Below are 20584 nucleotides of genomic sequence, written 5' to 3'. Positions count from 1 at the left end.
ACAAGAGGTGGGTGCAGAACAGCCAGGATAAATGTGGATGCTCTCAAGACAAGGAGGGCACGATCACCTTCTACAAGGGACAGCAGAGCAGGATTTTGCCATTCACTGGACAGAATTACCCTCTTGCTACACTTGACTGAAAAAGAACAGATGGAGCTTAACACAAGGCTGGGTATTCATTGTCCTGGCTGGCAGTTCTCAGGTGGATTTCATTAACCAACCACTAAGTAAAAGCCAAAATCTGGTCCCCCACCCTCAGCAAAATGATATGAATAAACAACAAATCTGGAGAATTACTAGTGTTTCAGAGACAATGCTGTGATACAAAACCCCTACTTGGTGTGCTGGTTAATTTATGGATAATTATTAACTAGAGGTCTTCATGCTTTCCTTTAGACTGACAGCTTGAAGCCAAGGCTCACTTTCTCCTTCTCAATGATAGTAACAACGTGGCAAACAAAATTTATCTCTTGATCTAGCTAAAACCAATCATTGCTATGTGTTGTATACTGTATTTAGATATTTTGCTGAGAAGAGGTATTTAAATATTTATAGATATGCAGAATTTCTTATTTACTTTTTATAGTTCCTTTTGCCTCCTATTCTTTTCTGACCACTACAGTTTAGTGATTTGTTCAGTGCTAACGAGTAAATACTCACCATAGCGCAAAGCAAGCAAGGTGATTATTTTACAAGAGGAAACAATACTCAGTTTTTGAAAGAAACAGGGGTACTTCTGACCTCATGCAAAGCACACAGGAGAAATTGAATTTTCTGTCATTCTGCAAGGACAATGCATGCTGCCAACATCATCATATTCATCACTGACATGTCATCTTGATAATGATCTTCGTCAGTGGCACAGACTTGAGGGTACAGTTTTATTTACATGGCTTCCATTGATAATTAGTTGTGAACAGTAGAACATTTCCCACCAAACCTAAATTAAGCAAGACTACTTCAATATGAACAGTGATGCAATGACTTACACACACCAGGTCTCAGCTATTGCGCTTGATTCAGTAGATCATTTTCAAGCTCTTAAATGCCTGGATCTGTCTACAATTGTATTACAATTATATAACTTCTATAAGACAATGAAATGTAAAGCTAAGGGCAAATACAGCAAGAACAAGGCTGACCATACTGCAGCCTTGCTACTGCTGCTGAATTAGAGCCTATTTAGCAATATCCAGTTAGAATAGTCACTACATTGTGGATTCTTAGCTTAATTAAAATTAATCATACATTAGGTATCATCATCTATGACTTCGCCAATAAAAACCCAAACATTAATAGGTACTATGAACCTATTCCAATTTAGGTGCAGTTCTTCTGGGTTAAAAAGCAGAAAAACATTTGTCTGAGATGTTTCAAGTATTAAATCTCTGAAGCACAGAAGGTAAAGAAAAATATATTTTAGAAGTTCCTTATAGTATCACAATTTTATTTGACATCAATTCCATTTGTATTTTGCAGAAGGCAACACTACACTCCCACTCATTCCAGGGCAGGGAAGGCAGCAGGGAAAGGGGTCATAAATATGTGTGAAATCAAACTTGATTTAAAAAAATAAGAAAGTCACAAGACTGATAAGGGTATGCTTTATTAGAGGCACTGTAGTTTGAGCAAGGGCAGGAGGGTTGGGAGGAGTAAGCAAGGAGCTTACAAAGCCTATTGAAGTCTCTGCTGCCACAGGGCTGCTGTGCTGAACAGCTGCTGAGACTTGCTATTTATTTCCTCATGACATTTTCCTTCATGTCAACAAGGCCATTTATACAGTTAGTGTATATAAAATCATTAACTAATAAAGTAGAGAACTTCATTTCACCCTTCTTTCAGTCATTTTCTGTGGCTGAGATTAGACTTCAGAGGTGCAGTAATGGGCAACTGGGAGGGAAGGAGGGAGTACAAAAGAGTTTTGACAGGAAGAATCCCATAGATAAGCCACCACAAATTTCAGCCACTTGTACACAGTATCACAACTTACTGTTCCACACAGATTTCACTCCTGATTATAATTGATTCAAAAGATTAACAGGCTAGAGTAATACAAGTTACTTTCTGAAAGAAAAGCCAACTACATGTCTCATGCATTTAGAGCCCAACACCAATCTCTGAAGGGATCATAGTCTAGAGGAAAACACCAGTTTCATAGATTTTTAAAACCCGAAATGGCTTTTGCCAAGCTAATTCAAAGTGAACTTGTACAGAAGCTTAGGACACAAGCAGTCTTTGGTGTTTTCAATTTATTCATTCCCTTTAACAGCATTTTAAACTCTCCTCCTGTTCATCCTACCTCTGAGATCCAGTACTGCCTATGAAAAAAAACCCAGAAGCAGAGAGGTATAATCCTATAACTGTGGTTATGAGAGTCTCATGGATGCATGCAGTCACATGCTTTAAACCAATAATATGTAATCCAGCAATCAAAAGCAAGTAAAAAGACTGTCATTGCCAGGCAGCCTGAGAACAAGTGCCATCACTCAGGGCAGGCAGCAGCATGGCAACAAGATACCAGATATAAAAGGGCATTATATGTAGCATTAAAGAAGAGGGGAAGCAAACAGGTATTTGTGAGGAGAACTTAACAGCACAGATGATAAACCAAAAGGAATCTCCCCATTAGTCTCCCATGAGTCAGAGGTTCATGGAAAGGAGCATTTGAGAAAGCAGGTTGACAGAAAGACATACACAACGTGAACCCTGAAAAAGCAGCTGATTACCAAAATTTATAGCTAGAGAATTTCGCTAGTATGTAAGTTACATTCTTCACAAGTGATTCAATTGTGAACAAACGTATGCAAGATTGAGAGTCACAATGCAAATATAGAATCATAGATACATTAAGGTTGGAAAAGACCTCTAGGATCAAGTCTAACCATCAGCCCAACACCACCGTGTCTCCTAAACCATGTACCTATGGGCCACATCTACGTGACTTTTGAATGCCTCCAGGGATGGTGACTCCACCACCTCTCTGGGCAGCCTGTTCCAATGCCTGACCACTCTTTCAATGAAGAAATTTTTCCTAGTATCCAATCTAAATCTCCCCTGATGCAACTTGAGGCCAGTTCCCCTCAGCCTATCGCTTGTTACTTGGAGGAAGAGACCAACACCCACCTCATTGCAACCTACCTTTCAGGTAGTTGTAGAGAGCGATAAGGTCACCCCTCAGCCTCCTCTTCTCCAGGCTAAGCAGTCCCAGTTCCCTCAACCTCTCCTCATAAGACTTGTTTTCCAGATCCTTCACCAGATTCATTGCCCTTCTCTGGACACACTCCAGCCCAGCAACTTAATATCCTTCTTGTAGTGAGGGGCCCAAAACTGCACACAATATTCAAGGTACAGCCTCATCAGTGCCAAGTACTGGGTCACAATCACTTCACTACTCCTGTTGGCCACACTATTCCTGATACAAGCCAGGATGCTGTTGGCCGCCTTGGCCACCTGAGCACGCTGCTGGCTCATGTTCAGACAGCTGTTGACCAGCACCCCCAGGTCCCTTTCCTCCAGGCAGCTCTCCAGCCACTCCTCCCCAAGCCTGTAGTGTTGCATGGGGTTGTTGTGACCAAAGCGCAGGACCCAGCAACTTGGCCTGTGTATATACTCTAGATTATTATACATGCCCCACTGAGTTTGAAGATTTAAAATACACTGCTGCAAAGCTTAAGGTCTACAAATCCATTAGCATTTCAGAAAGAGCTTGCAAGCTAGAAACAGAGATATCAATTAACAGATCATTTTAAAGACTACATTTTCTCTTCCGTAGGTAAGCACCTTCCAGTCCACCTGTCGTAAGATGTATGCATCTGCTTTGAATAGATATTTAATGAAAGTATTCATTGTAAAATAATATCTGTTTGTTTACATTAAATATTTAAACAACTTGTTATGGAAAAGCACTTAAAATGTTTTAAAGATGACTAGATTTTTCCATATCTTCTCTTAACCTCTTCAGGCAAGAGCTATAAAACTGACCTCCTTCTACTGCAACACTAGAGTACATACCTTGTAAGAGAATGCAGCTAGGTGGACAATGTAGCTAGAAACACAATATTAAAAGCAGACCCAAGACTAGGAAGTCCTCCTTCCCTATACTAATCATCTTTATGTCTACACCACCAGACAATACAGGTCATATCTGGCCATCAATCAAAATCTGGACTACACTCATAAGCCTGTGGGTAGGAGGGCTCCACCTTATCACCAACAGAAGTCAGGCTACATGGGTTTAGTGTACAGCTAACTGGACTTTAAATTATGTTACAAAAAACAATAAGCTGAAGTTCTGTTTTCAAAAGGGGAAAAACAAAAAATTCAACTCTACTGTTCAAAACAGAGTGATTTCCCCTTTTCTTACCAAAAGAGTCCTACTGCATTCCAGTCAATCCTTATAGATACAGGAACAGAATTTAACCTGAAGTATTGGGATCTGCCTTTAATAGCTTCCATCACTGAAGGTCATCACTTCCTACATCTCTGAATTAAAAGGGGGTTTGCTGGTTTTTTTAAAGCGGGTTTTTTGTTTTTAAAAAAGTAGCTTGACAGGATTTGCTACCCCATTGTAGCACAGACCATTGGAGCTGTCTAGCAGTTGTTCAAGTCTCATGCTTAGTTTGAATATATTCAAAAGCTGTAACTAGAAAGGGTCACAATCTCCAGTACATTCCCCAAAACATACTTTAAGACTTTAAATACATAAGCCATCTGACACATTCCAAGAGCCTCAGAACTTTCGCTTTAAAGGAATGGGCTCAAAAAGCTTTACTCACAGCATGCTGACATTTTAATATTTACTCCACAAATCTTGACAAAAGACTATAACATAAGCCTTAAAAACCCTTACCCTCTAATCAAACTACTTCCAAGCTTCAATTAAGATACATATAATGCCACTTGTTGAAGCAGAATTCATGAGATCATAAAGGGCTGATACTTCAGAAGGACCAGTTACTCAAGAGGCCAACCGCAAACAACCTACATTATTTCTATAATGAAAAATCTCAATCGTTTACCATTTTTCACAGAACATTTTCACTCTGCAAAAGTTACATTTCTGTTCTTTATACCACTGGAAAATTGCTACCAGAAGTGTATTGGTTTCTTCTAGTAAGAAGTGTCTTGAAGCAATGGGGATCCAATTTTCCATGCTATGCAGTTATTTACATGATTTTTGCTTTTTTTAAAACTTCTTTTACTACTGGACAGGATTTTGATTATCTTGGTTGTCTCTTCAAGTAGCCAACCACATTCTGGCATAAAATTTTTTTGTTCAAGATTTCTGCATTATATGTAGCTATAGTTAGAAAATAGTTGAACAATGCATTTCACATTACAGAGAATAATTCATACTTCATAATTATGGAAAGACACAGGAAAATGACCAAAATTCTATTCTACATCCTTTACCATGCAACCTTCTCCACAAACAATACGTTAATTGAATACTAAACTATTACAAGGCTACAGTGAGTTGATAACACCTACCAGTAATTGGTTATGTAACTATTTAAGTGGGATTAGTATCATAATCTGCTATGTAATTTGGCAGCAGGAGATGTGGTTCTGCAAATAAAATATTCATTTCAACGACTTCTTTAAACCAAAGTGGTTTGTGTTCTTCAAATTTTTATACAGTTAAATTACAGCTCCATACTCCTATTTAATATTAGACAGTTTAGGCTAACATCTATTGCTGCAGTACCATCTGCAGTTTCTGCCTTTTTCTGAGGGGTCAGATGCAGCACCCTAGAAATCTGTGTATTCTTCTTGTGTTACAGAACAATCTGTGATGCTATAATGCCACACCTTATGCATGTACTTTGGAATTTTTCAACACTTTTTTCCAGCTTTTTTGGTCACTTGCATAAATTCCATTCTTGGAAAATGTTCACCTTTTAGTTCCTGTGAGCTACAGGTTCCACAACCCTTACTCAACTCCTTCATTGTTAAAATCAAATACATTGCCTCCTGGTCCAAGACAGTTCTGTGTAGAACTGGACAGGATGCAGACTTCTGCACAACTGCTCATATTGTTCAACTGAGATTGCTCCTTTCAGCCCAATCCCCCTTCCTCCCCCAAAAGGGGTAACTACTACTAAGACATTTTTTAAAGGCCACATTCATAAGTCAGCATGTCACTTTACCCCAAAAGCATTTTAAAAATTGTGCAAGGCTTAAGAACATGGTCTGCCACTGCCAGTCCTAAATACTGAAGTAAGACAAGCCCCCAGGTGCAGAGCTTTACCTGTGGACAGAAGGCAAAGCAAGAGATGCTGGTTGATCCTTATTTTTCAGCTCTACTTGTGTATAATGAGGGTGAGGTTCTTCCTTGTTCTGCACAAAAAGCAGGAATTCAGTATAGCTAAATTATTGCAATGACAAGCCTTCAAAAAGAAAAGACACACAGAAAACAAACCAACCCACAAAGTATCACTAGAACAATTGTTTGCCTTGCTGAAAGAAAGGATTCAATATTCTATGCTACTTTTTCTATGTTTCAGGACATCTTGTCTCCTCTACAGATTACTAGTCAGTTACTTATTGTGTTGTACTACAAAATGCAATAGAACTGCTAATGGACCTCTGATGTTGGGAGATGCTGGTGGAAAAAAAGCCAAACACACACATTCCCAAAACACTATCCCAAGTGCTTTTTTTCTCTATTTCACAGAGAGGGAGAACAGACCACAAGACTTACCCAATCCCCACTAGCAGACAAGAGTCAACCCATAGTTCCCCACGCTCATCTGACTGCTGTTACCAACACACTTTATGGTATATTCTTCTCAGTACGGAAGCTTACATCCAGAGGAATGCAAGATGGAAATGTTGCTGAAAAGAGGCAGCATCCAGAGGGAAAAAGCTGCTAAAAGTGTTTGATCTTTTCTCACATACCTCAGTTTCTATTACAGTATAGTACACATCAGGTTTATACAGCTACACGTAAGGGTTTTTCCTAGTCTGTTACTGTAGTGACTAGCATGCAGAATCCAGAGGGTGGGAAGAACACATATGCACATGGATCTCCAAGGTACATTCCATGGCTATGACTTTCAACCTAGCATGTTTTTATACGCAGGCACACGGCGGGTTTTTTTGTAAATCAAGTATGGTCAAATTCAGGAAGCACTTATAATGATATCTTCTACTCTAAGAGGGTAAAGAACTTTTACCATGAGTCAACTTTTGTGATTAACATAGTTCTGGTTCTATGGAAAAATGGAAACAAACTTCATCAGGAAGGAAAAATATATATTCTACACATTCTGATCAATAAACACAGTATCAACAAAGGGCAACTTGCACCTTGCGCAAACACTCCCCTCCAACTCCATTGGCATTTTGGTTTGTTAAGGTTAGACAACAGAAGAAAAAGACAAGCTGAACTGGTACCCTGCTGTCTATGTTATTATTGCAAGTTTTCCTTTGAACTATGATTTCATTACAGCTGTATCATATTTTTGATAAAACATGCGCCGAGATAATTCAAGGACATTATAAAGCTATATCTCAGAATTACCTGTTAAACAAGGAAGCATGGTCTGGTTGCTCCATCAGAAAATTGATGCTCTAGAATTCAAAAGTGTATTAATGGACCTAGGAACACAGGTGAACATGACCCTGACTAAAGGAAGATAAACTCTCTATTCTGTACTGGTTTATGGCATTGTTGCTTTGGCTGAGGTTGTTTTTTAGCGTCTTAGACATGTCAGTTATGTTTAAACTAGTATCAGACCTCTTTACTCTTCAAAACAAAAAAATCAATTTTAATTAAGATGTCTTATAATTAATACCTATAGCTTACTTTCACAGAAATACACTTTTCCCCATAAAATAAGGAAGTTAAGCTCTTAACCAAGATCCTACTATAATTATTGCTTTGAAACATATACCCGAATGTAACAGGATTACACTACATCACATATCACTATTTTATTCAGTCTAGTGGAAGGAATCTTAAACAGATATGCTGATCAGTGAAGTCAGTAAAAATATATCCGTTTCACGGAACACTGGAGTTTAGAACCCTACTTCAAGCACTACAGGCAAGACCACGTGTAGGATAACTATGTGCTATAAAACAATTCAAAATTAACTCATAAGTATTGCTTGAGTACCAGTGCTATATTTTAGAAGTGATCCTATGGCATTGTCAGTAAACTTTCCTGACTTGAGATAGAAGCTATGTTATATGAACTTGAGCTGGTTCATTCCTAAACACCACATTTTCTATGTAAAAAAGTATATTCCACACACCTGCGTTTTCTACTGATTTTGGTAATTGACTCTGAAGTCTCTTGGTTCATGCTGGAATAGACTATCTTTGAATAGATATGTGCATTGAACAAACAGCTGAATTTAGCTTTCTTAATTCTTATGAACAGCAATAAGTGGATACCCTTCCCATCAGGGCAGGTGAGAAGGAACAGACCAAATCCCATGCATAATTATACTTTGAAAACTCACAGGTTCTGTTGCCTTCCAGTGTATTCAGGTTTATGTACTTTGTTCACCGCTTCGTTAAATACGTTGCATACACACTGAAGACAAGTCTGCAATTTCTGGTTTGCATCAATCCTGTAAAGGGATACCTTCACCCCAGTCACACTCATGTCTGCATGAAATACCTGTGAAGTCAGTTCCTACTGAGGTAAACTCTTATGCCAAAAAGCAGCAGCAGCAGGTTAATTCCAATGCCAGGTTTAGGATCTGATTGGATTTAAATGATTTGGCACTTGAAGTTCTGAAAACAAAAATACGCCAAGTTGCTCTTTACTTTAACAAGTGTTCTGTAAAGTGCTGCCAGCAGAATTAATTGCATTACATGAAAATATTTAATAAATATTCTGAAAGTGAAATTAAACTTTTCTTTTTCTTCCCCAGTGAGCATACATATATATCATACATACCTGAGACACAGGAGAGAACTACATATTCCTTCCCATCCAGTCACTGTTAATTTAGATTTTAACATACTATACCCTTCCCTTCACAAGTTTTCTACTTGTCTAGATAAAAGCACATTGTATACACTCATTCTAGTAGTATTTAGCAGTTATAGCTTCAGAATTTTTAAACTAATACAGCACTCCAACAATAACACTGTCTGCCACTCATTCATGGTGTTATATGCAGGGAATAAGTCTATTTTAAGACTTCATCTTTCTTTTATTAACAGTGCTCTGGCAAGGAACTGCAGCCAGAGCATTTACAACAAACAAGCAAGAATTTCCCTTCTCTACCAGAATCCCACTTACTAGAAACCCCAACCATCCAGTACTTTCACCCACTCAGGTACTACTACATCCCATAATTTTTCCTTTTACAATCCAATATTGTTCCCATAGTATCCCGTTTCCACAAGCGCCAACAGCTACCTTCACACTATATTTTTGTGACACTGTCTAGCAACTAGGGCTAGCATGTCAAGTGCCCAGCCTATAGTTCAGGCTGTTGGTAGCCACACTACATGAGAGCAGTCTGTGGTAAAGTTCTAACTGTACATTGTTAACAGAGCAAATTGCATCAGGTTCTGACAGGACCCTCAAGTCCATACAATGAAGCTGTAAGTCAAGCTCTGGGGTACACAGCAGTGGTACATGCAACCTAGAGGCGCATGCGCCTACCGGAGCATCCTTTGAAGTCAGAGGAAAGCCTGCTCAGGAGATTAGGCTCAGTCAGAATGTGAACATGAGGTAAAGTTGGATTTGATCAAAGAATGTTCATCCACTTTTGAAATATAATGCAGATTCATCTTGCTCCCTTACAAGTAGATTAACAGTAGTTAATCAACAGTGCAAAGTCAGAACTGCAATGTATCACACTGTTACAGCCAGGAAACTCAATTAGCCTTTCTCTCAATCTGTGAAGCAAAGAGGCTGTCTGGTTTTTTTTACACTTGGAACTTGAAGGTTTTCAGGGATTTTCTGTAAACCTATATTGAATAGAAGGTTCCCCATCAGTCCCTGTTATAACACGTAGTGGCAAGTAATCTCCAAGCATAGCTGAACTGGGCTCCCTGTTCCACAGCTGCAATTCTTGGTGAGCTTTACTTTTCTTAAACATTTGTTATTGCAAACTTTATTTCCATTTCAGATAGAATGAAGAATCCTCCTTTCTGCCAGCTGTAAAAAAGGTACTGATGAAAGGCAAAGCACAAGTTCTAAATATCATATCTTTGTAGTTTAATTCATGTTTAATTCATGCTTTGTCTGTTTAGGATGCCAGAAGATATAACATTTTGGAACAAGCAGCATTAAGGTCATCTTTCATAATGAAGTTGGGATTTCAGTGTTTGTACAGATTCATACTTCAAGAATATCCCCTTTCATTATTTTAACATATGCAATGAATAATTTGCAAACCAATTTCAGGAAGTGAATGGTTTAGAACTCAAATATTTTTCAAAATACAAAAACTACAAGCTATGAACGATAGTTAATATCAACTAACCAGAAAATTGTTTTAAAAGGCCTTAACACAAAAATATAGTGCTTTCATAAAACTTAAGCTCTGGAGCTTTTAAAACTACTTAAGATTTGCAGAAAGTAACTCTTCCTGGTGAGTGCTTATGTTTTGAATATGAATTAGTTGTTTGACTGCAGTAGTCATGTGTCTATGCACTGTACCTTCTCTTTCCCATGACAGATGATTGAAATCCTGACATATCACATCACCAAGAACTTTCCAGCCGAATATTTTACATAAGTCTGAGTCAGTCAGGGTTTTTTTCTTTTGAGCCGATTTCTAAAGAAGGGGAAAGAAAAAATCTACTGTAGCTGATTTTCCCCCAAAGTATCCTGAGGGAATTTGTATTAAGAGTTTAAATAATGGAACTAGCTTTGATAATCCATTCCCAGTTGCTAATTTATTATCTGGAGGAAGTCACATGAGCTCTGAAAGAAATCTTGATGAAAAGGGATCTGTCTCAGCTGCATGGGGTTTAATTGACTTCTCAGTCTTGCAAGAAGAATGCATTAGTATTATCTATGCCTCTGTTTAACCATCAGCCAAAAGGCAATCACTGATAAAATAATTTCTGCACTGCCATACAAATCATAACCTCACACTCCTTTTGTGGACTCATTTCTCTGTTTAGCAGGGCACCTAGTAGAAACCCACAAGACCACAGTTCTAGACAAGATCACATGTGATAGCTCATCAGGAAGGAAGACTGCCTAAGGGCTATCACATTCACCCATCTGCTTATATTCAAACAAATAGTTCTTGGTTTTTCCCCCCCTCAAGGTGGCACGGGAAGCTTAGGAACTTCTACTGTAAGACATTATAATTAAAGGAAATGGTGAGTGCTAACAGATTCTCTAATGAACCAAAATCTCTCCTGATAACTTTCAGAGTCTGAAACTGCAGGAGCTTACCTTAGAGGCAGCCTCAAGTTACACCCACATTGCACAGCTCTGATCAAGCCAGTGTGCAGAAGCTGAGCAGGTATCATATTTTGGTGCAGTATTACCTATAGCTCTTTTCTACAATACTGATAAACTCTGCAGCAATGAAAAACCAAAAAAGAACCCAGCAGTCATCCCAGAAGACAGGGCATCTTCCAACATTACTGTCATTGTTTCTGTCACCAGCCATCAGCATCCCAAAGAGGAGGGAAAAAAATATGCCTGCATTAACATAAATTTTGCAAGTCCAAGATGGATTGGGAAGCAGACCAGAAAGTTACTTCACACAGTAGAAGTGTTCTCCATCCATCTGTTGAATACAAGAACCCATGGAGAAAGAATCCCAAACAAGCAGCACGTCCTCTGCAGATTCACATGATTTTCATAGCATGCCAAAGCTTCAGTCCAGCTGGAGAGCAGCAGTAACTTATGAGACTTTTCCAGAGTTGTGAGGTTATGAAGTTATCTTCGTTTAAGCCTGTGCAACTTGATTTCCACAACCACCAGAAGTCTTTCTGAGGCAGCGGATAGTATTCAGCTGAAGAATTTTATTTTGCAAGTGCGCATTGCCAATCCTTAGTTATTTCCCTCTAGTGTTCAGCAAAACATTACAACTGAGATAAAAGGAGAAAGATCACACAAAGCCTAATTGAATTAGCCTAATTATTGTGGGTGGAAAAACCAATGTAAAAACAGAAATGCTATATAGAAGATTTTGTTTCCCAGTTGCAATTTTTTTCAGGAACATATGTGCTTACTGTGATGCTAGATAGTCTGAAGAGAGGATGCCCCTAGAATTGAAATGCACACTTGGGACTAAACAGTCTTAGGTCATAGGCATAACAGATTTATGCTTCACTCTTTAAAAGCAGTCTGCAAGGCTGAAGACATTCTTGAACCACATGAAGGTGGTTCACAGCACATGTGGCCCATCAAAAACAAAAGTACTATTGAGTATAAATTAGCCAACCTTCGTTATACCTTAAGATCAGTAGAAGTAGGCTAGCATAAAGTTGAAATATCATATCAATCCATTTGTAAGTAGTTTGATAAATTCCAAACATCAAAAAAACAAGTTTTCCTTGGCATTAGAGAAAATGAAAAGGGCAGACTTCATCTAGCAAAAAGTTAACATCAAACTCATGAAACCATAGCTAAATAACAGCTTTGTTTCAATGATTGCTTGGTAATATACTGCCTCAAGATAGAAGTCAGATATTTCCTGAAATAAGTCTTGCCTTTTCAATAAAAAAGGCTAGACATTCTTTGCAGCAAGTTTATTTGGGGCCGCAGCTCATCTAGAATTTTTTAGTAGTTCACGCTCTTTGCAGCTCCTCCTCCCCTCCATCATTACCTTAAACTTAGGTAGAACACTAGGTTTGAGAAAAAGTCTGATTTGCATTCCTTTTTTCCTATTTCTCCTTTTACAACAATGTGAAAATTAAACCTGCTAAGCAGGACAAACATCCTAAATAATTTCATGTGCGCCGTTCCTGTTTAATAAGGACCACGTATGCTAAATGAACAAGAGGTACAAAGAGCTTTTGCAAGCTACAAACAAAATAAACTTGCTTTAGTTAGTATATATTTCTTCACAATTCAGTCTTCAAAACCAGAAAATCTGTTATCAGTGTATTATCTACCTAATAAACAGATAGATATTTTTAAATGACGATCCAAAGTATAGCTTCAATATCCAAGCTAAAGTGCACTTTAGAAGCATCCCAGCAAACGCTTCCAAGACTTTACGTAGATAATACTATTTATGGTGCCTGACTGCATGCTGCAGCGCAACTCAGTCACATCATGCTCTTCATATCAATCATACAGGATCAGGACAGCATAAAACTAACCTTGGAATTCAGTACAATACTTTTTGCCAGATTGCACGAAACAGCACATTGCCTGTCAAACTCCAGAAGAGGTGGGGTTTTATTTAAATTACATAGATTCAACCACGGATGGAGCGCCACACAGCCAGACATTGGTACATGGTAGGAGATTGGTTAGCTTTCACAAGGAAGATGTTCATACTTCAAAGTTACTTAATGCCAGGGTGGGATTTTTTCCACTCCTGATGACCACAAACAAGTCACCACTTTGGGTCAGTGACGATTCCTACCTTAAGAAGGGAGAAAGAGAAGTAGTGTTGAAATTGAGTTCTCTCAATTTGAAATTCAAATTGCAGGAGATCCCTTTAATAAAATGAAATCCATTACCTTTAATGTCTAAGAAGTCTTACAGTTAATCACAAGATCTGGGTACTTATCCACAGGATAGAATCAGCTGTTGTACACAGGGAAGGACTCGCATACCTGCACTTAACTAGCTAAAATGCTAGTTATTTACAGATGTTGCCATTCTACAGCTAGTTTACTAAACTTAATGTTTCTTTAGATTTACATTTGAAATACCAGAACTTCTTAGCATGCAAAAATATGGTTACCAAGGCAACAGTATACACAAGGCAGACAGTTAAAAAACACAGATATTTAAAGGGCAAGATATTAAATTCAATAACTTAACTAAACTGCTGTTTAAATGACCTTTTACCATGGAAATAAAAAAAAATGCTCACTTTTGAGCAAAGAGACTACTGCTTAACAGGAGTTAAGCTTTGAGACATTTCGGTAATGCTTTTAGGAGTGATTTCCCTCCTCTCCAGTTCAGACTGAATTGGCTGAGTACTAACAGAAGCTGTAAGTGATCAGCACTTCTGAACATAGCAGGCCCCATGCTTTTAAATGCATAAGTAGGGAAAAAAATCCATTTAACTACCCAAAAGTCAATTGTTCAGCTTACAGAGTAAGGCATCCACTATATCAAGATGAGGAGATTATATGGTGCATGGTTAGACTCCCTGATAAACACAAATAAAGCCTCATGCTGCACTTTTAGGAATAGAGATATCACTTCTAAGTCTCCCTTCACTGCAAAGCACTAGTTGTGATTCATCAGAGCCAAATCTCCACCTTCAGCGGCCATGAAGGTATTTCTTTTATTTTTGAAGGGGATCCAACTCTTTGTAGCTGGGGTAGCAATACCACACCAGCATGCCACTAAAGCTTAGGCAGATTCAGCACTGATATCACTTTTATCTTCTTGCCCAGAAGCACTCCACAAATGCCATTTCAACGCTCTGCACGCACGTTTGGGCACAGTGAAGGTTCTGTCCTGGGCCCCTGGCACACACATGTCACATTGCTCAGCACAGCAGAGCTGCGCTGGCAGACAAGCTTCCCCAGATCAGCAAGCTACTACACCTTGGATACAGAATATAGACTTTGTTATGCAGAATCATTTGTCAATTCATTTGTTTTCCCATCAGACATATTGCTAACACTCACCAGGCATCATTGTGTGGAGGGGGAGTGTGACATGTGCTTCAGCCAAAACAGGCAGAGCGCATCCTGTGCTGTTTGCTCTGCACTGAAACCCAGGGATCTCTCTCAGGTCTCCAGATGCTTGAGGGAGAAGCACCTACTCAAGTTATCGCGTTTGGGATATTACTAACAGCTCTAGTCACCTGCACTTTCCACACCAATGAAGCTGGGGAGGCCAGGGGGAGCAAGGAGGGAGAACCACCACGATGTGTATATTTAACTATCTGTATTACCAATATAAATTTTAATGGCATTAAGGTATCTATACCTTTGAATGGCATTAAAGTACAACAGGAAACCAAGTGTCCAGAATATATACTTGCTTAACACTGTTTAATGCCTATCCCTTACAATTGTTATTCTGTATATAAAGACCAGAAAGCTGTCTTCTAATCAAAACATCAAGTAATGCAACTTAGTAGAAGGAAATGTGGAGAGGATCAAGTCCTTACAAACCTTGAACCACACCGAATCATTCTTCTAAGCAAAGTTATCATGTCATAACAGCAGCTTCCTCCAGATCTGCATAATTTTGTGCTAGAAGTTAAGAACAAATGGGGTCCTAAACCCTATTTCTAAAGGCTGTGTATGAACAGAAGAAATTAGAAGGCTTTTTGTTGCTAATCATGGCTACAGTTACTAAGCTCTGCAACAGCAATAATAAAATCTAAATCTTCATTTAATTGATGATAAAGTGTTTATGACATGCAGATTTATTTTTCTTACAGAAAAACATTCTCTGCTTTCAGTTGTATTTATATTGGTTTTTAAAACAACTCCTTTTGTAATGTAGCAAGCATCCAAATGCAATTGAGACCTGATGGTGGTATTTTACTGTATAACCAGGAAAGAAATTCTGTGCAATGGAAGCCACATGTTCTTCAGAGAAATTGAATCACAAAGATAAGTTTTATTAAGCTCTGCAACACCCATTTCACCAAGCATGGTCTCCATGTGTTCAGACATGACATCAAGTAGAATACATTAAAGACCCACACTTACTAGACTGGCATGTTTAGTAATGGTTTGGGAAATGACTGCAACTTGTACCATGTTCACATTTGTTGTGGTTTTACACTTTTTGCTAATACTAACTTCACAGCTGTCTGGAGCAATCTTAACCCACTAACCTTGAGACCCAGATGGATTCTGACTTAGAACTGATATTTTAGAATTGCCAGCACCCCTACACAGGACAAAGAAGATGCTCAGCCTAAGTCTCACCCCAGCAGGGAGCGGGGTATTCCATCAGGTCTGGGGAAGGCTCAGTTCAGCTGGTAAGCATTAAACTGAAGAGCCACACAGAAGTCCTTCTATGAAGAGAAGATTCACAGATGAATACTATTATGGCCAGAAGGGTCCATGAGACAGATGAATGGACTAATTATTTATGACAGTACTGAGTCCAGTAACTTGCATTTGGATCAAGCTCAACTTAAAGTACCACCATGTGCTGGATCAAACGCCTCGAGAGATGGAGGATGTAGCCCCAGAGGTTAACAGTCTTCCCTGCTCAAGATATCACACACTGAGTTTGTCAGCTTTCACTCCTTTCTTTTTGTGCCTTTCCATGCTAGGCCTTCAACATCCAGAATTCTCTGCCCATGAATATACTCACACCAAGTAAAAAAGTCACTTCTGTAACTTCTCAAAAAAAGACTAGAAAAATTACTGGTTGAGCTCCATAGACATTCACTTTTGATCTCAGGTTTTGTGTTTTGTTATTTATTTTTTTTAAACACATGCACATTTCTCATTCTAGAATCAGCCATGCCATATACAAGAGGCAAAAATAACTTTCCTACACCTCTTTCCCCATGTCATCACATTACAAGCACATGTTGAACAGAACCCCTTCAGTGACCACTAAATTCTCCAATGCAGTCCCTCTCTCCAGCAGCACAACTTACAGTCCTCACTCCTAAGCTCTGCATTTGTGTGAATCTCCTTCAAACACCCAGGTAAACCAAGCCATTCTGTTTGAGTGGAAGTGAAAAATAATGAGTTAGTGTTGGAGCTAGTAATTATCCCCATGGGGAGCAACAGGGATAACCCAATTCCATTGCAATTCCCTATGGCAATTTTTGCGATACAACTGTTTTAAACAACTTACTAGGTATTTTATTGCTAGTACTAATTTTTTATATGTTGTAATATACTGTGAGAAATGACTGTCAAGAGAATTTAAAAGAAAGAATATTTGACAGAGCCTGCTTTCCCTTAAATTATACTAACAGGCTTCATTTTTAAGATTTTGTTTTGCCTCTGCATGAAGTGGATGCCCATAAATTTTTGCAATTATTTTATCTAGCATTGACAGCAGGATGCCTAGATTAATGCTATCTGCATCAGCACATTCACCTTATCAAAATATTGGTGCTCTGAGCTTTTGAATAAGACCTCAGAAAACCAGGGGTGTGGACTCCTTTTATATGGCAAGTACATCAACATTTTCTACCCTATCTTTTCCTCTAGTTTCATGAAGAGACAAAACCTACACCTACTAAAGTTCGAGTTTTGTATCCACGAGGGTAAAAATTTCTTCCACACCATGTCCCTGAAGCACAAAATTAATATAAACAGAGTAAAAAAACCACAAGTGGGATACCAAAGGAGCTTTAAAAGAGAATGTATCCAATGCCCTAAATATCCTAGGACTTACTGCACTAGCTTCACCTTCAGTCACCAAGAACTTCCCTACTGGCTCACAAAGTCCTTTCTGCAGGCCTAGGAAGTGCCTCCTGAGAACAGTTTAGCCTCCTTACCTTTACTACATGGTAAAGAAGGCTGTGCCTGCATTTCACTCCCAGTCCAGACTTGTTCAAGGCAAACACATGTCCAAACAAATAGAACATCTCAACTCCAGAAATGCCTTACCTAGGTAACAGGTTATAGAAAACCCAAAACCAAAATAAACCTTTCCTCAGGCTTGCAAAAACCTGGTCATCAATTTCTTCTCAGCTTTCTTATGCAAACAGCTGTGTTAATTTGTTATATATTATTTCTCCCCAAACCCATAGTCAGATTTTAAGCACTGCATTTCAGAGTTAGATGATAACAATGAAAAATAAGCAGGAGTAAGGCATCACTCTGGGGTATATTGCTGGGAAAGAAAAAGGTATACCTGTGAAGAATATCACCATGGAAATTGAATTTTCCCATCTCTTCAGGCCTATAAACATCTGGAACAACTCTATGATCCTTAAACTGATGCTGTTTCTTATTCATCATAGATAAGCGACCAGGGAACTGCATCCAGTTAAGAAGCACAAGTGTTTGCTCCATGTCTACTGATAACATCTAAATTCTAATACTACTTGATAGCAGGAAACTGGAAAACCATTTTAGAACCATTTGAGATGTTACACTTACGATACCACACACCTAACATGTCACCACCAAAGTTCATTTAGAGACACACTTCCCAAGTGAAACAGAGAATATAAGAGATAATTAGGAAATACATAGGTAACATTTCCTGTTCAGCTTTTCAGAGAGTGTCTGTTCTCAATTACAAGTTTTTAAAATGGGAAACCAAACTGAACATTGAAAGTAGTTACTAGCCGTGAGATAAAAAAAAAGAAGGGGGAAGAAGGCTCTCTGCTCATAGAGTTACACGCACATAACAGTAAAGTTACTGACTGCAGCTTCACCTTCTGGAAATCACATGGATCTGAAGAGATTATTTTTGTCATCCTTCAAGTTCTCTCATCTCCAACCAGCAACCGCCCAGATACACCATTGTACAAAAACAAGACAACCCTTTAAAAGAAAAGGGCTTTTCTTTGTGTTGTACACACCCTGCATTTTACACCCCCCAAACTGCAAGTGAGCCAAGTATGGAACAGCAACATGTGCTGCTATAAGAGGTAACACAACCAGCCTAACCAGGAATGACTATGGAGACAGCTCACCAGACACTTTCTTTCACATTCTCCTCATGCTGCAGAAATTTAGATAGATGACATAGCACGGGAGCCAAAAGTAGGTCTTGAAAAAAAAAAAAAAGTAAAAACCTGAACAGCCACCCAGCCCCACCACTCCCTACTCCCACCAGGGCTATACCTGTGCTTTTAAATGCCCAACTGAAGGAGAAGCAGTTAATACGAGAAATGCAGTAGGCTTGCAACATTAGAAGAAACACTTGGATACAGGAGCAAAAGATCTTCAACCCAGGAATTGCACCACCAAGACTTCAGCAGGAAAGCAACAAATATTGCTACAAGAGTGTCTTTACACTACCAAAGTAAAAACAAAATTCACAAAGTCTGTCACAGAGAAAAACGGGTTCTGCTTACTACCACCCCAGCACTTTCAAAGTTCTGTTTCCCATAGCAGCTCTTAATTACTCCATAATACATGGCAAGTATTCAGTTGCTGTTTCTTAAAACAAATGCAACACAGATAATTTTTTAAAAAAGTAATTTAACTGCAGAAGGACACCGTCTTTCTAAAGCTTGTTTACTGGGCAAACACAGACAGCTTCAAGAAGAGTTAATTGAGTTTGTAGCTCCACAGGCACTTGTGCTGCAAATGAGTAAACGCTGAATGGTCTATAAATACCTTTACTACCACGGATTTGGTTTCTTTCCAGGACTAAGTAAAAAGAGCCCAGGCACCTGAAACTTTATCCTCTGGGGGAGCGTTTCAGCTGCTTCCATTTACAGCTTTAACGACCTGCCCCGCTAACGCCAGCGGCACAGCCGTCCTGCCCAGCCGCCGCAGCCCGAGGTAGGGGACAGCCGCGGGGGGACGACACACGCGGCACGGCGACACCCGTGACACCCGTGAGCGGGGGGGGGGACGACGGACGGGCACAAGCGTCGCTGCTGTCACGCTGCGATGCGCGACGCGCCCAGCCGGCGGGCGGGCGAACCCCTCCTACGCTGCACAGCGCAAGGAAAAGTTGAGCTAATAAAGCTAAATTTTAAAAAGCACTAAGAAGAAAAAAGGAGAAGACGCTAACAGCCGCCCCCGAGCTGCCCCCCCCCCCCGCCGGCCCAGCCCGGGGCGAGCCCCCTGCCCGCCCCCCCGCCGGCGGGGACGATGGCGGAGCGGTGCCTACCCGACCGGCTGCGGATGATATCGCGGAACTCATCGGCGGCGGCGGCCTCGTCGCCGGCAGCGGGGCCGGGGCGTCCCGCCTCAGCCATGCCCGGGGAGCGCGGGGCTGCAGGGAGGGAGGCGGGCGGGGGAGCGCGGCCGGAGGGAGGGAGCTAAGGCAGGGCCGGGCCGGGCCGGGACAGGTGCGGGGTGGCACCGCCCGCCCTAAAATAGCTGCGGGGCGGCGGCTCCGGCCCCCCCCGCCCCCGCCCGGTCGATGAGGAGCGGAGCAACTAGCGAGCAAATGGCCCCACGCGGGGCAGGAATGACTGAGCAGCGCTCGCCGCACCGCCTGCGCGGCAGCGGCGGGGTACGGGGGGACTGGAGCACTCTGTCGCTGTGGGGCGGAGGGGGATTTCAACTTCTTTTTTTTTTTTGGGGGGGGGGGTAGGGGGAGACACAGCACCCTCTCGGCCGTACATCGCCGCGGGCCCCCCGCTCAGGGAGCGCCGCCCCCCCCCCCCCCCCCCCGCGGAGAGGGCAGACCCCCGAAGCCACCTGAATGATAGCCCGCTGACAGCTGCAGGGGCGGCTTAGCCCCCCGCCACCCCAGCCAAGGGCCAAAACGCTTCCCGCTGGCGCAGCGTCCTTGCACCCTGCCTTTAAATGTCCGTTCGGTCCCACCGTTATTGCTTTCCCTTCAAGTTTCTCCCCGCCCTGACATTCAGGACTTGCCTTTTACGC

This window comes from Phalacrocorax carbo, chromosome 1 (genome assembly GCF_963921805.1).
Source record: "Phalacrocorax carbo chromosome 1, bPhaCar2.1, whole genome shotgun sequence".
In the NCBI taxonomy this organism is placed as follows: Eukaryota; Metazoa; Chordata; class Aves; order Suliformes; family Phalacrocoracidae; genus Phalacrocorax; species Phalacrocorax carbo.
Note: the sequence above shows the minus strand (reverse complement) of the source record.